Here is a 16,304-nt window from a genome sequence, read left to right on the forward strand (position 1 = left end):
GAACCTTGAATTTCAGGTTGAGAGAGTTTTTTGATCTTTAGGTAGTGAGAGTCAGGAAATCTTTCCAAGATTGTGAGCAATGGAAGGGCATAAGCTACCCAAAAGTTCAGGCCAAATGTTCCAGAATTCAGATGAAGTGTATAACCTGTGGGGAGATGCTACATCTCGGAAAATATAGAGTGATTCATTGTGATAAAGTGTAGACATGACAGCGAGGTTCACCTTGAAAGACAAGGTTGTTTGGGAGAACCACCAATGAGCAAGCAGTTGAGAGTCTAGATAGGGCAGCAGAAGATCGAGCCTTGCTGCCAGTCAGTGGTATTGAATCTCTAATCTTCCTCTTTATCATTCTCAACATGAAGGAAGGCAATTTCCCCTGTTCTCTTTCTTTACCCTGCAGAGGAGGAGGTACGCAAGGTACAGTCTTGAGAAGACCAGAGTAGGGTGTGTCTGGTCCTCAATGCAGTGGCCAAAACAGGCAAGCAGCAACCAGTCCCAACTGCCATCACTTAGGGCTCTGCCCTGTTCACTCTCCTGTGGCTTCGCATCCATCAGATAACTAGTTATTCTTTCCCTTCAAATGATTTGAAAGAGAAATTGAGCCATAGAAAGGTTGGGTGATTTACAAAGACCCACAAACTAGCAAGCATTGAGGTCCATATTTAATCCTAGGTTTGTGCTTTCCAGAATCTGTTATTCTACCTGTTTCTAAGAAGCTATATCAAAGTAGAATTGAAGGCTGTCATTAAAGACAGAGAAATAATAGATCAAGTTATAACCCCAATGTATTAAAGGGAGTGGCAGCAATACATAATTTCTGGGCATAGTGTTCTGTGAAACATCTAACTTTCCCACCCTCCCTACCAGGATAAGCTCTGGAAAGGGCTGCTTGTATCTTCCAGAGGCCTATAGGGCCTCTTCAATAACAACTTTAGGACAAAGTCTTTATACAAAGTCCTGCAAGTGGTAATACTGTTGTCCACATTGAAAGTGGCCCACTTCTGAAGACTTCACCTTGGCCTTGGTCTACCCTAGCACCTCAATTTATGTTCAGACCACTTTTTTTGGAATATGAATGGCTGGGTCATTTTTGCAACAATTGGCATGCATTTTTGTTAGCAAATGTTCCTTGTACAGAAAAGCAGGTTTCACCATCACATCTCAGTCATCCATACAATTCACTTCCATCACTTTTTTTTTAACTCTTTCTAATCCTCCTCTTTCTCCACCCACATCTCCAGGAGAGGAGTCCCCATTTCAGTTATGATACTCCTTGCCCCTGAGAGTTCTCTTCGTGGGGATGACTTATTTCACCTTGTGTGATGATCCGCACATGCAGAAAAGAAAGATCACCCCATTCAAGCATGCTTGAAGAAATGACCAAGGCACATATGATCTTTACAGTGGAGACTCGTCAGCACTGAGAAGGGGTATGCTAGAAGAAGACATGTGAGTATTGAAAGAAAGACCTCTTGTGTTCATGAAGCAGCAGAATATATTTACAGTAGCCACAATATCAAGCATGGCATACAAATGCAGTGCTAATTTGTATACCATGTATACAAATCCCCATAGGATCCCAATAACACTTTTTACCGAAAGAGAAAAGGCGCTAGAATTTGTGTGGAAATACAAAAGACCTTACCTATGCAGTGGAACCCTGAGTGGGGTAGATGACGAGTGCTCAAGGGGTCAAAGTACTGACGTCCACAGATACTCAGAGACATATGACCTTCACTGCAGCTGTCTTGTGCAACTCTAGTGTCTCTGAATTTGGGGACATGACAACCATTTGTGGTCTTAGGAGGAGGGCTTTTGAACCACGACCTGATTCCTCACTGTGTGCCTCAGTTTTGTCATCTGTAGTAATGGAGATATAAGGAACACAATCACGCTGATTGAGGTGTAGACAGCAAAATTTCTAACAGCCCCAAGGCACTTTTTTTTTTCAGGAAATCAGTCAACTACAATTTTTCTGATCATCTTTTGGGCAGCTTTCAAAACCCAGTAGAGTGCAAAGACCCATTTCAAAGACTTTCTTTGTTCGACATAACAGCTTATGTCTGTAATCACAGCACTTGGGAAGTGGAGGTAGAAAGATTGTCTTGGGTTCAAGACTATCCTGGGCTAGATAGTGAGTTGCAGACCAGCCTGGACTACAAAGCATCTCAGACTAGTTGATCAAACAGCCAACCAACGAGGCCATCTGTGACCCTCACAACTCACAAAAACACTTACAAATTCAGCTTTGCTGATCCTTCCCACAACTGGCTTATCATTCATAAAGAGTTGTCTGCATCCATTCAGAAGATTAGTTCATTTAAAAGTTTCCAGCTGAAACAGCCTAGGTGCCCCTCAATAGAAGAATGGTTAAAAAAGGTGTGGAACATATACACATTAGAGTTTTACTCAGCGGTAAAAAACAATGACATCTTGAATTTTGCATGCAAATGGATGGAAATAGAAAACGCTTTACTGAGTGAGGTAAGCCAGACCCAAAAAGAGGAACAAGGTATGTATTCACTCATAAGAGGATTCTAACCATAATTAAAGGTCTTTGAGCCTATTTTTCGTGATCCTAGAGAAGCTAAATAAGAAGATGAACCTGGTGAAGATTATTTAGCTATCCACCAGGAGGTAGGAAATAGACAAGAGTCCCAGGTAACCTCGGGTGCATGGGGGGGGGTGGGAGGGTTGATGGAAGGGGAGAGTGTTAGAGAGAAGGGAGTAGGGGAGGAACGGGGAAAGCTCGGTGGCCTGGGATGGAGGGGGGAGGGAGGAAGGATGAATATGGGATCAGGGAAGAATATATTTCAACTAAGGGAGTCATTTTAGGGTTTACAGGAGACTTGATTATATATGGAATCCCAGGTCCAAGGAGAGATCCCCCAGATTGTTCTCTGGACAGAGGAGAGGGTGCCTGAATCGGCCGTGGCCCATAACCATACTGATGTATATTTTGCTTATCACCATAGATCCTTCATCTGGCGAAGGACGGCGATACAGTCGGAGACCCACATTGGAGCACCGGACTGAGCCCCCCGAGGTCCAAATGAGGAGCAGAAGGAGGAAGAACATGAAAAACGAAATTAGTACTGCGAGGGATGCTATCACCCACTGATACAAGGGAACGGATCTAATGAGAGTTTACCAAGGCCAGTTGGACTGGGACTTAACGAGGAGGTGATCTAATCAGATTCTCGGAATTTGGCCGGATTCTCGGACTGTGGCTGGCCCGAAGTCTTTCGGAAAAGCCATTGACTATGATACTGGGACCTGTTTCCTCTGCATATACTGGATTTTGGGGATCCAGTCTGTTTGGACACTCACCTTCCTGGACCTGGAGGGAGGGGGGAGGAACTGGAACTTCCCACAGGGCAGGAAACCCTGACTACCCTAAGGGACGAAGAGGGAGGAGGAGAGGGAGTGGGGGGAGTGGGAGGGTGTTGGGAAGAGGGGCGGAAATGGAAACTTTTATAATTTAATAAAATTTACTTAAAAAAAAAAGTTTCCAGCTGGATGCCACACATCATTACCCATGGCATTGCTAAGTAGTGGCAAAAAAGATTAAATAATCAAGGTCACTCTGTCACCAATGAAGAGAGATTGCAACTCTTTCTATATGTTCATGACTCTAGCGTTCACACAGAAGCCTCAGATCATAAGAAGAACTTGCCAGAGATACGTAGACACACACTCTGCCCTAGTGTGGCAACTGCAGCATACTGGGTAAACATTGAGATCTGCTAGACCCAATTGCCCCCTTTAATATTTTAAAGAAATATGTAAGAAACAGGTAAAATAGACACTTTTAAGAAAGAACAAATCTTTTCAAAATCAATTGGAATAAAAAAAGCACAGACATTTCAAATTAAATATCTTAATTAAACGCACATTTGAGAGCCTTAACGTAACTTATTATTAAAGCTCCATACTCTCAGACTATCTTAATTTACAGCATACCTTACTCTTTTACTTCAGAGGGGAAGCCAAGCAAGGAGTTCCAGCGTTACAGAAAAGTGTCACACAAGACAGTACTTCACAGTTTTCACTCATTTTCCAACAAAAACTATTTCTCTAAAGTGAGCCATTATGACTTTCACAGAACTGTAAAAACGATTGCTCCCAAGTCTGATGACTCAAATTTGAATCCATAGGACGACACGGTAGAAGGAGAGAACCAGTTACTGAAAAGTGCCCTCTGACCTACATGCATTTGCTGTGCTGTACATTCAGGAGACCATTTCTGTGCACACTGAATAAAGTCAAATGTAAGAAAAAGGTTTAAAGATTTAAAAAAAATATGTGAGGTACTTAAGCCAAGCCATAATGAGCAAAAAGGACAGATGAACACACACACACACACACACACACACACACACACACACACTTGATTTAGAATAATTAAAAATATTTACCTAAATCAAGATTAAAGGTACATTACAATTAAAGTACAGGAAAAACAGACACATCTAAGAAAAATAAACCTTTTTATTTTTATTATTGTCCAGAAATAGAAATAGTGGATGTATATAAATATATCACATAGGAAGGCACAGTAAATTCTGTAGTTTTTATTTTTTATAAAGTAAAATTGGCTGTGCCTTATAATGCCAATTAGAGGACCACTATGTGATGGTGCCTGTAATCTTAGTGTTCTGCAGGCACTGGGCAGGAGAGTCACAATTTGAGATGAAACTAAGTCACAGGATGAGACTCTGGCTCAAAGTACTGAGTCCCAGGGATGTAGTTGAATGGTAGATGAGTTTCCCAGAATTCCCAAGATCCAGAGTTTCACTCCCAACATTACAAGAAATGGCATCTAAAAGAAACAGATAAAGAAATATTCATATGTTATTTAAAAAAAAAAGTCAGCCAGATAATTTCCCTTTCTCCTCCCAGCTAGCTCTGTCTGTTTCCCGCTTTCTAATGATACATATCCCATTACCACCTGTTTCATGGCTCATTTAAGGCATTTTCTTCCCCTCTCATGATTCTCCTTAAAGTTTTGGGACATAGAGGCACAGACATAAGTACGCATGTGTATATTACTGTATAATTTTAAATTTAGGTTCTATATATGGGAGAAGATGTGCATTTGCCTTTCTGAACCTGGCTGATAGCACCTAACTTGATGATTTCCGGTTGTATGCACTTTCCTACAGAGGTCAGCATTTCATTAGCACAACTCCCTATACCCCATTGTATGTGTGTACTTCACTTTCCTTATCCACGCATCCAGTCTGGTTTCAGTTCCTGTTACTGCAAACAGTAATCTACAATTGTCTCTCGGACCTGAGGACGTAAAGTCCTTCAGGGATATAGAGCGGTTTAGCTCAGTCATATGGTAGCTGAAGTTGAGAGAGAGCATTGGGAAAGCAATGGAGGAGGAGCACATGTGGATGAAACACAATGATACATATGCATGAAGATGCCATGATTAATCAGAATATTTCACACAGTAGCCTAAAAATCAACAAAATTCAGTAAGGTAGGAAATTTCCTTCCTTCGGTTTTTCCTTCCCTCCCCCCTTTCCCTTCCTCTTCCATTCTTTCTTCTTTAGTAATGACTTAGAAGGCAACCTTGACAGACCGCTCACTGCTTGCTCAGTCAGGAATTAGACCTTGCTTTATCTTCGTCTATTCATTTATAGCTGAGTAAAATGAATTTAAGATGGAGAGAGTGAAAGACTGTCCCCACATCGGCTAGCAGCTGAAGGAGTTGCAAGAACAGCCTAACAACTCTGCTCTTACCCTCTCGTTGGTCCAGTGAGACATTGCTTGATGTCTAAAATATCCTCAGGTATTGTCTTGAGAAAATGTGGTTTAGAAAGTAAAGAAGTCAGATGTATGTATCTTTACATAACAAATGCCGTTTCTGACTCATGGCAGACTTTATTGATACTTGGGATGAAACAATCTAGCATGCATTTGATTTGACAAGTCAAAGAGGGTAATAACTCTCAAATCAGGGAACCATGGCCATCTGTTTCCAGTCTCCCTTTTCCTTCCTGTGTTATCTTCCACAATTCATTTAGAAATATTGATATGCAGCTGCTGTGGCTACGGGTGGTGAGGAATTTCTCCTCCGCGTCCCAGGGAGCCTTGAAAAAAGGATTTTGTCCTACTATGAAGCTAAGGGTGATGTTTAAACATGTTTTCCCCGGCATCTCTCTCCCAGTTATCAAATTTGAGTATCTCCTAGGAGTCAAATATTTGATTATGAAACTTGGAGATTGCACTTCAAATGCTGCTACATAAACATTTTCCCCAGCCTGCATGAATAGCAAAATTGCAATGCCCCTGCACACAAAATTAAACCAGGTTCATGATGATCTTGGGAATGATGATTCATTACCACCAGTCAAAATGCCCAGTAACGCCAAAACCCAGAAATGTTACCATGACCAGAGGTTCATGACGATTTTCATTCCCTAACCTTGACTTGTTTCTGGTGTCTATCTTTGAAGTCTCATCTCATACCCTCTGGTAGATACTGAAATACATGCCAGCCTGTACTCTTCTGCTCTCCTTCAGGAAGGATGCAGAGCCACGCTGTAACAGAACAGGAAACTAAGCCTTTTTGAAAATGACCGATGAATCTTACATCTTAATAGGCTGAAAATAATCAATGGGACGTGGAATGTGTTGGGCTGGTGATGCCTGACGATGCCAATACTAAAACAATCCTACAGCCCGTCTGAATGAGGAATGCGACCAGATTGACCACATTCTCCTTGGTAATCAGTTAAGGGATATTAGTACACATTTCTCAAGCAAAAATCATTACCTATCATTTAACAAGTCCCACTGTGAATTAGCTTGCTATTTGTCTAGTGCAAGGAATCTCACCAAATAACTGCCTTTTGTCAGGAATGATGAACACTCCCTACACAGCAGAGACATAGTTAGTCGTCTCTGGAAATTCTAAAACATTTTCCATTTAACCGGGTGCACTACACTAATTTGTGGAGTGATGAGGTCATCGGTCTTGGGCCTTCGTTCACTTTTTATTTCTCTTCTTTAATCTCATTCTCTTCATTTTCTTTATTACTAAGGGGGAGGCAAACTCACAAAAACCTGTTATCTATTATCCTTGTTCCAAATTTTGCTGGTTCTCAGTCCCCAGGGTTCGAAGTCAATATGTTTGGTAATGACTTTTTACAAAGAAAAAGGAAAAGGAACAAAGATTGGATTTCAAGTGTTATGATGAATGCGTATCTGAACTTTCAGCTGGGTTCGGCTTAAAGAACTCAGCATCAATTGCACAAGAAGTCATCTTTGGAGAAACTGAACTCTGACAGAACACTAAATAAAATTCTCTCTCTCTCTCTCTCTCTCTCTCTCTCTCTCTCTTTCCCCGTCTCCCCATTCATTTCTTCTTTTCTTTCCAAACACACACACACACACACACACACACACACACACACACACACACACCTTTAAGTTGCTAAAAATTTTGGGGCTCCCTCACCCATATTATAACCAGGAAACAATGGGTGCGAGTTCAGAGTCTAAGAAGCCAAGGGTCATCCGCTTTCTTTCTTTTTCTTCTTCAATTGATTTACTAATTGACTTCAAAATAGCTCCATGGCTTACGTTTTGTGGGCTTATCAGGTAAAAATAAATGAAGCTGAGTTTTCATTGAAACTACGCTAAAACGGGTTGAAAAAAAAAAACCCAGTGGCAAAAGGAATCCGAAAATGCAATGTGTTTTAGAAACACGGATCCAATAAAGGCACTAATTTGTTCTGTGCAAGCCTTTGCACTGTGGGGGAGGGGAGACCAGGCCGTTACCTCTGAAAGAGAAAAAACGTGAGCCCTGAAAGGTAGGAGCTTCCCTGGCTCCTGCCTGTGAGTGAGGCAGCATTTAGCTCACGGTGAAGAATTCAGGAAATAAGGTTGCATCTTGCAAGGAAAACAGACTGTTTCTTTTTCCCTGTGAACCTTCATTGTGGGGAATGGAAATAAGTGGACGTGTCTGTGTGGACGTGTGTGCATGTATGTACGGCCATATGCTGCAGGAGGACGTTCCAGCAATGGTGGACCACATGACCTGGCTTGCAGAGAGGCACAGCAGGAATTTTAGCATATGCCCTCTGATTCACACAACAGGATCACATAACAGCACTATTTTCCTAACATCTAGCTATCAAGAGGCACGTGAGTGTGTGTATTGTGTGTGCATAAGTATCTGCCAGCTTGTCCTTCAGCACCTGTAGAAACCTGAAGAGAGCTGGGGGGCCTAGGACTACAGGAAAACATCCCCGTGTTGGTTGGATTATGTTTTTCATACCACGTCTAAAGGATCCTGGGCTCCCTGCTGGGCTCCGGTAAAGGGCTCAGGGAGTGGCTGACTGGGCTTCCCTGTGAACTGGTAAAGGAAGCAGGGAGTAACTAGCTTTGCTCTTCACAGACGTCCCTCCTCTGCTGCCTGGTACTGTCGCACCTAACGTTTTTTTTGGAGGAGTCTTACAGTGTTCTAAACAGCTAAGATGGACTAACCGTGGACTGGGACTGGAAAGGTGGCTTAGTGGTCAAGAGCACCAGGTCAGAGGACCCAAGTTCAAATCCCAACACGCAGTTGAGTTGCTCACAACCACCTGTGACTACAGCATCCAGGGGATGCAATGGTCTCTTTTTGCCTCTCCTGGCTCCATACATGCATATCCACTTCACGTGTACACGCGATTAAAAATAATTTTAAAAAGTCTTTTAAAAAAAGATCACCGGCTGTGTGAAGAGAAGGGAAGATCGATCATGTAGGGTGCCAACTCACCAAACCAGTTTGCCTGGTTGTCTTGCTCTTGCTCCTCTGTGTCATAGCAGAGTCTCTCTCTCTCTCTCTCTCTCTCTCTCTCTCTCTCTCTCTCTCTCTCTCTCTAGCTCGCTGAGGCCTTGCTGTGAAGCTGTGGAGAATATGGGTCACTTCGCTTCACCGGCTTGTCCGCTGGAGCCGGTTGTTTTTGCATTACTAGGAATCTTTGGAGGCTAGAGATAACTGGATGCAAGCATGGGCAAAGTAATTCCAATCAGTAAGAAATGATCCAAAACTTCTAGGCACGCTCACAAAGAGAAAACAAAGTGCCATTGCAGCCAGGCATTCGCCAGATGTCTCTGCTCCGATCGGAAGACAAAGTAGAGCAGAGCAATGGCACGGAAGGCCCTTAAGCTCCTGCTGTCGAGTTGTTATTAATTAAAAATTCAGCAAGGGAAATCTCAAGTTCTTTGAAGGCGTGCTTTCTCTGTTTCCCCATATGAGGATGAACTCTTATAAATTCTATTTTATGATACTCATATTGATGGTTTGGGAGAACGAATTAATTGTTGGGGGAATGAAGTGGGAAAGTGAACACAGGGAAAAAAAATCTTACTAGGAGAACAATTAAATGAGATAGGTCATATGATAAGGGGTGACTATACTCCTGGCGATTCTCCGGCTTGCTTTCTTTGTGTAGAAGAACCCCAGGAAAAACTGCTGCTTTCCCAGGGATCATTATTTAAGTCTACAAGCACATTGGAGTGTTGGAGGCCTGAATAGCGAAATCAGAGTGATCAGTCACGAATTTCCGAATCCCTTCAGCTAGCTCTGCTCACAACTCAGTTGCCATCCAGCTTCGGTGCCTAGAACTCCAGGGCTGCGCATGGTTTCCTCTTTAACTTGGTTCATCTGCTGAAAGCACAGTCTTATAAATGTAGTGTGCTTGGTGTCTGCACATGTGAGGGTACGTGTGTGTGTGTGTGTGTGTGTGTGTGCAGGTGTGTCTGACTACTTGGTCAGTGCCTACATCTAGCTACACCTAGCCTCTGAGTCCTTTAAAGCCAGAGATATGCCCATGGCTGATACTGGGAGTCTTCCTCAATTGCTCCCCACCTTACTTGTTGAGGCCTGGTTTCTCAGTCGAATCTGGAGCTCACAGGTCCAGCTAGTCTGGCTAGACAGCGTGTTCTGACAAACTCCTGTCTTCCTATCCTGATGCACATGGAGGACATCTGCACAGATGCGGGGGATCTACACCGAGTTCTGCATACTTTGAGGGGCTGTTGACATACTGAACCATATTCCCAGCCCTAAATCTTCCAAGTTCTGCATCTCATCAGCCCTGAAGCGTGGTTTGTGTTTTAATTTTTATTTATTTTTATTTTTGTATGTGTGTGCAGGTGGCCATGGAGGCCAGAAAAGTTGAAAGAAAAAAAAAGAAAGAAAGAAAGCATCGGATCTCTTGGAGATGGAGTTACAGGTGTTTATGAGTTACCACCCCAAGCAGGTGCTAGAATCTGAATTCCAGCCTTCTTGTCAGAGCAGCGAGTGCTCTTAAATGCTAAGCTACATCTTCAGCCTCCACTGAAGCACGTTTCTAATACTTGCAAAACTCAATGTTTTAAACTTCAGGATGGCAAGTTGTAGTGTTTGGTGTGAGCATCCTTTCCTGGGTGCCAGCTTAAATTTGGAACCCTGGTCTGCTCATATCGTAGAATCAATGCAAACCCCAATCCTTCCTTATACTTGCAAATTGTATCAAAAATAAAATTTGACACATGTGTCTACAAGTATATTTTGAATATTAATGTTTCTGCTCTCAAGTAGAGACCAGATTAATTCTTGCACTATCTGGCCCTTGTAGATAATCCTCTTCACTGTGCTGTGGACATTTGTGTATACCTGCTGTTAAGAAAGAAAACGCCATACTGGGGAGATGGCTCAGTGACTATGAACACTTGTCTTGCAAGCATGAGCACCTAAGTTCAAATGCCCAGTATTTATACACGAAGTCAGATGTAACAATATATAGTTATAACCCAGTGCTACATGAGGCAGAGACAGGATGATCTCTGGGGCTTGCCTGCCGCCAGCTTAGTCAGCTGCCCATTCAATGAGAGAGCCTCTGTCAAGGGAGTAAGGCAGTGAGCTGTAGAGGGGGGCACTGGCACCCTCCTGCAGCCCTCTAGTGTACTTACACACACAGGTACACAAACAAGTATAGGCATACACACACATACATGGAAGGAGGTTAGAAAGAGGGGTGTGAGGGATGGGAGGAAGGGAGAGAAAGGGAATGGAGAGAGAGAGAGAGAGCGCTTTTGTCTTGGTTTTATTTATTGACCATATGCTGCTAATTACTTCTAGACTAAGACATTATAATGTTTAACTTTTCATTGAGAACGTTTAGAAATACCAACATCAGAATAAAGCAGAGTTTTGACCCTTCATGTCATTTGCCTCATTTTACCTCTAATCACCCCACCTTAAGCACCCAGAGTAGTTTAATGGCTGAGCATGCGGACTCCAGACCTGGGCAACCATGATGTGGTGGGTTTGGAAGTATGCTACTCAGTGGCTCCTACAGGAACGCCTGCTAGGGAGGGTGCTGTTTGTTGACAGCCTCTAACTGAAGGCATCCAGAACCTGCAACATTCTCCTGATGATGTCATTCATTCCCAAACTAGTAGCTGAGCTGGTCACATATGGCACCTGGCCGTTGTGGTTCTATATGGCCACCTCCATTGACTGGCTTCTTGCTAAGCCTCCACTGGAGCATGTCAGTCCTTTTTCAAGCTACATTATGTCTGGGAATGGCCTGACCTACTTCTGTTCCATATTTGCTAATATATCATGACAAAACTCCTATTCTTAGCATGGATACTTTTTTGGGTCGCTTTGTCACCAGTATTACCTGCCTCCATCACTCACACTAAAGTTTGTCCATACCTCTGCCCTCTACAGCCCCAGGTGACACATGCAGCTGTCTCACATCCTTCTTCTCCAAACACTTCTTTGTCTTTGACCACCGGTTTTATAATTCTATTTTATTTTTAATTGACAGACTATTTAGCAAATTTAAGAACACAGTATGACAAATAATTGAGCAAATTTAAGAATACAGTGGAATGTTTATATATATTCATTTTGAAGTGGTTAAGTTGTTTAATAAAGAAAGAATTAATGCATAAAAAGTCAAAATCAAAAAATGAAAAATATTATTTATGTTAATATGGAGCTCCCTCAAATCTAAAAGCAAATAATAGTAGACAAATGTTGAGATTTATATATTGCAGAAAAGATACTTAGATTTCAGGCCTTATTTTGTTAGTGTGCTTGGCCTCAGAATTATAAATACAAATTCCAATTCATTTTAATTTTCCAGGAATTTGATTTTTTAAATTAAAATGTTAATTTGAGGCTCTGTCCTTCATATATAAGCTGGGTTTACTCTTCAGAGCTTCTAAAAACTGTTTGCATCCTTGTGGCCTGGAAATGCCCCTGAAATAGATCCAGACAAGAGCCTGCTGTGCACTCTGTGAGTGTGCTCAGTACCATGGCTGGTTCATAGCTGTGCTCAGCACCAAGAAACTTTCTTTTGTTATTTCCACTATTTTAGCATCATTTTCCTCTCTTTAATTTTCACTGTAGGAATTCTGAGAGTTCTTTAAAACCAATACCTCTCACATCTCTCACATTAAAATTATTTTGTAATAATTTCAGGTTCCTCATATTTTCTGCACTTCTTCTGGCTCATTTAGCGCATGAAGATTTCTGATGTCATAGAATCCAGTCACTTTTTCCTTTAGATCTGTAGTGGTTTGAAAGAAAATGGACCCAAAGAAAGTGCCACTATTAGGAAGCCAACTATTATTGACCTTGTTGGAGTAGGAGTGGTCTTGTTGGAGGAAAGATGTTACAGTGGGGGCAGGCTTTAAGGTTTCCTTTTCTCAAGCTTCCCTCAGTGTGACAGTCAGTTGATTTCCTGTTGCCTGCAAGGTATAGCCTTCTCAGCTCCGGTACCACGTCTGCCTGCATAGACTGCCATGCTTTCCTTCATGATCTTAATGAACTGAACCTCTGAAACTGTAAGCGAGCCACCCCAATTACATGTTTTCTTTTTAAGAGTTGCTATGGTCATGGTGTCTCTTCACAGTAATAGTATAGCCTATCTAAAACAGTTCATTTCTTTTCAGATTGTATAAAGGGAAATACGTTGGTAGACAGTGGTGAGTTGGGTGAGGTGATGGGTATGACTCAAGTGAAACATGCACATACTTAGTTATCATCATAATCATCATCATTATTATTTCCCAGATGTACTAATAATTTCCATTATTGTCTCATAGTCTCCTGTAGTTTATGGGAACCTTCTTTACACGAAATCTTTTAAATTTATAGTTTGACAACACCTGCTTACAACTCAACATTCAATTTTTTTTTCCCCAAGATTTCCTCGTTGCACTCATTTAGCTGGGGCATCATTGGCTGCTTAGGCTTATATTTTCTCCCTCACCGCTGACTCCTGTGCATACAAATCTACTTACATGTTAATAACCTAAGATAATATTTCCTCAGAAAACTTCACCCACTCGGTGCTCATTTCTCCATGAATGATTAATGACGATAATTTATATGGAATCTTCTACTGAAAAGCACATTAAATAACAACGTTGCCAGTACAGCCTCCTCATATCTCATTACACTGGAGAACAGTGTTTAGAATTAATGCTGACATTTTACCAGTGGCCAGTCATCAAAGTTGGATCTGTGTAGAAAAGGAATAGGTTAAAACAGGCATTTTAATAGATATGATTGTTGATCATTTTGTCTTTGTTCCCAGAGGTCTTACCAAGTGGTCATTAACAATTGCCCTTCTTAAAGCCGCAGACCAGTGGCCAATGCTAATTCTGCTGCATAATCCTGGGCAACCTTAAGATTTCAGAGTCTGTTTCTTTGCAAGAATGATGAGAGAACTGACATGCTCAGGGAAGATTATGTACTGAGTGAGGTGCTCAGTGGGTTTTAAGTATCCAAACGGGTTACCTACAATGCTCATTGATCTCAGGGGTGGAGATCAGTCCCTCTGCTTTCTGCCAAAATGGATTGCATGCTTGTCTTTGTCATCTCATTGTGTTTGGCTTTTAACTTCTATAATACTCCCGTGTCTTCAAGAGAGTATATAGAACTGGAGGACATTATGATAAGTAACATAGAAAAGCAGAAATGTTATTTCCTCCTATATGTGATACACAGAAAATTAATGTACACATAGAATAATGATTAATAGATGTGCAGAAAGTTGGGGTGGAAAAAGAGAAAGATTTAGCTGATAAGTGAATATTGAACACATGTGTTGAAATACCACATGAATACCATTAGTACTGATAATTAATATATATTCATTTTTGAAAGAATTACTTTTCTGCTTTTTCAATTATTTCTTAGTCTAGGACCTGATGATTACTACCCTCAACATCCAGTGTAACCAACAAGGACTTTGCATAGTCTATGCTAGCCAATGAGGAAGTAGTGAAGAACTAGGAGGAAGAAGCTACACTTTTAAGCTTCAGAGTCTTAAGAGTTTCCAAATTGCAAGCTTATTCCAGCATGGGGAGGTATGAGCAAGCACACTCCTCTGTGCTGAACAAGACAAAAGAGGAAGTCCCACAAGTGGAGGAGCAGACTTGCTGTCATGGGTGGCAAAGTCAAAATGGAGGACATTGTGTAAATGGAGACCATGCAGCTGTCTACATCAAAATGGTAGGCATTCCCTGGTGTGTGTGCAGATTAGGTGGAATTCACCTCCTCAAACATGTGCATTCATAAAGATAGCAACATGAAGGAGAGTAGGAAGCAGGCAGAGCTAACTCTGCATAGCAGAATGAAGAGTTGGTCCTTAGTGTCGCTCTTGGAAACAACTGAATTGGATGATGCTCCTTTGGGGTGTAATGTGTACTTCCTTAAGAAAGTGGGTTTACCCAGCTGGTGCTTTTTGATAATGAATGGGTACATGCCACCAGCGACACTTACTTCCAGTGCTGTGTCTTAGATTCTAAGCTTCTACAAAGCAGTTAAGTCCTAGGGAAATAGTACCGATGGTACCTTGGACTAACTCCCTACAGAGACAGAGAGGGTGGTTTGGATCCACTAGGCAGTGATGCTGCTGGAGAGAACACAAAGCACTGTTAAGTATTAGGATCTTCAACTTCCTTACTTTGTCTTTAGTCCAAATTCTGGAGTCCTAGGAATCGGTTAGTTTTCTCTGCTTTAGTGTGTTGTGGATACAGAGCCCGCTGTTATTACTACTCAGTTGCTCACAAGTCCCTCCATAAAAGGCAGTGCAGCCTAAACCTAAACAGTTTGCTGTAACATGTGTTCATGGGTTTAGCCGAGGGGAAAGAAATTCAGAAAGTGTCTGGGGACAGGGTCATAGCTTAGTTGGAATGTCTGGGTGCTTACCTAGCATGCACAATACTCTGGATTCAAGCCCAACACCACAAGATAAAAAAGAGGGGGGGGAGGAGTTACATACACTTGTAAGTGTGGCAGGAATTCTGGGGGAGGCTCTCACTTTGGCTACTGTTAACTTTTGCTGTCCTCTATTACTGGCAAAGTTCTAGTGTTTGCTCTTCTTCACTCAAGTTATGCTTCTAGTGCTTGCTAAGTTAGCTAACAGCCAGGCTCTTCGGGGCTTTAAATTTATCCCACCTCTGGTTGTTGCTCTCTGTCTCCATTGCAGAACTGGCAGAGTAGGTCGGTGCAGTTCCTGGTGTGTGGAAACCTGGGGGTCTCTCCATGGGAGGCTTCAGGATTGAGACTCAGGCTCTGTTTGCATGGTAAACGAAGGAGCCCATTAGTGCATCACAAAGCTCCCTCCTTCTTTCTTGGCAGGGGTCGTTGCTTGGAGCCAGCAGGTGCTTAATGCTGTTAAATTTATGAGTAGTGAAAGCTGTTGGATTTCTTAACATCTGGGTAACATAAATTATCAGATTTTTTTTTGGCTCGACATAGTTGGAAAGTGATTTTGAAATCCATGGAAAGCCATTAAATAACCTTTTCCCGGAATGTGTTTATCTCTGAACATTTACCTCTGTGACTGTAGGTTGTCCCCAAATGAGCTGACAGAACTCAGCCTGGCAGGAAGCAGCAATGTCAGGAAAAACTAAGCCAAAATTATGTCCTCTTACAATCCTTCCCAACACAAGATGACCTCTCATTTGTTCATTTATAGGGCCCCTTTAAGATTAATTAAGATACATTAAGATCACCTTTAATTTATATATTTATAGTTTTCGACGAAGAATTTCTTGTTGGGAATTACCAAAATCTGAGGAATCTAAATGACTTCTACTGGTTGGTTTTACTTTTAAGCTAAAATGGACACTTTGAACCGCCCTTTTGTTCCATTTCTTTCCCTTTCTCTGCTCTTTTATCACAATAGTGAGTCGCTAACCCTCAGGCAGGATTGAGAAGTGAAATAAATAGTAAAAAGGGATGGGTCTTTCCTTTACAGTGGTGGGGTCTCCGCAGGACGTCTTCC

Source organism: Myodes glareolus, chromosome 14 (assembly GCF_982192425.1).
Source record: "Myodes glareolus chromosome 14, mMyoGla1.1, whole genome shotgun sequence".
NCBI classification, from domain to species: domain Eukaryota; kingdom Metazoa; phylum Chordata; class Mammalia; order Rodentia; family Cricetidae; genus Myodes; species Myodes glareolus.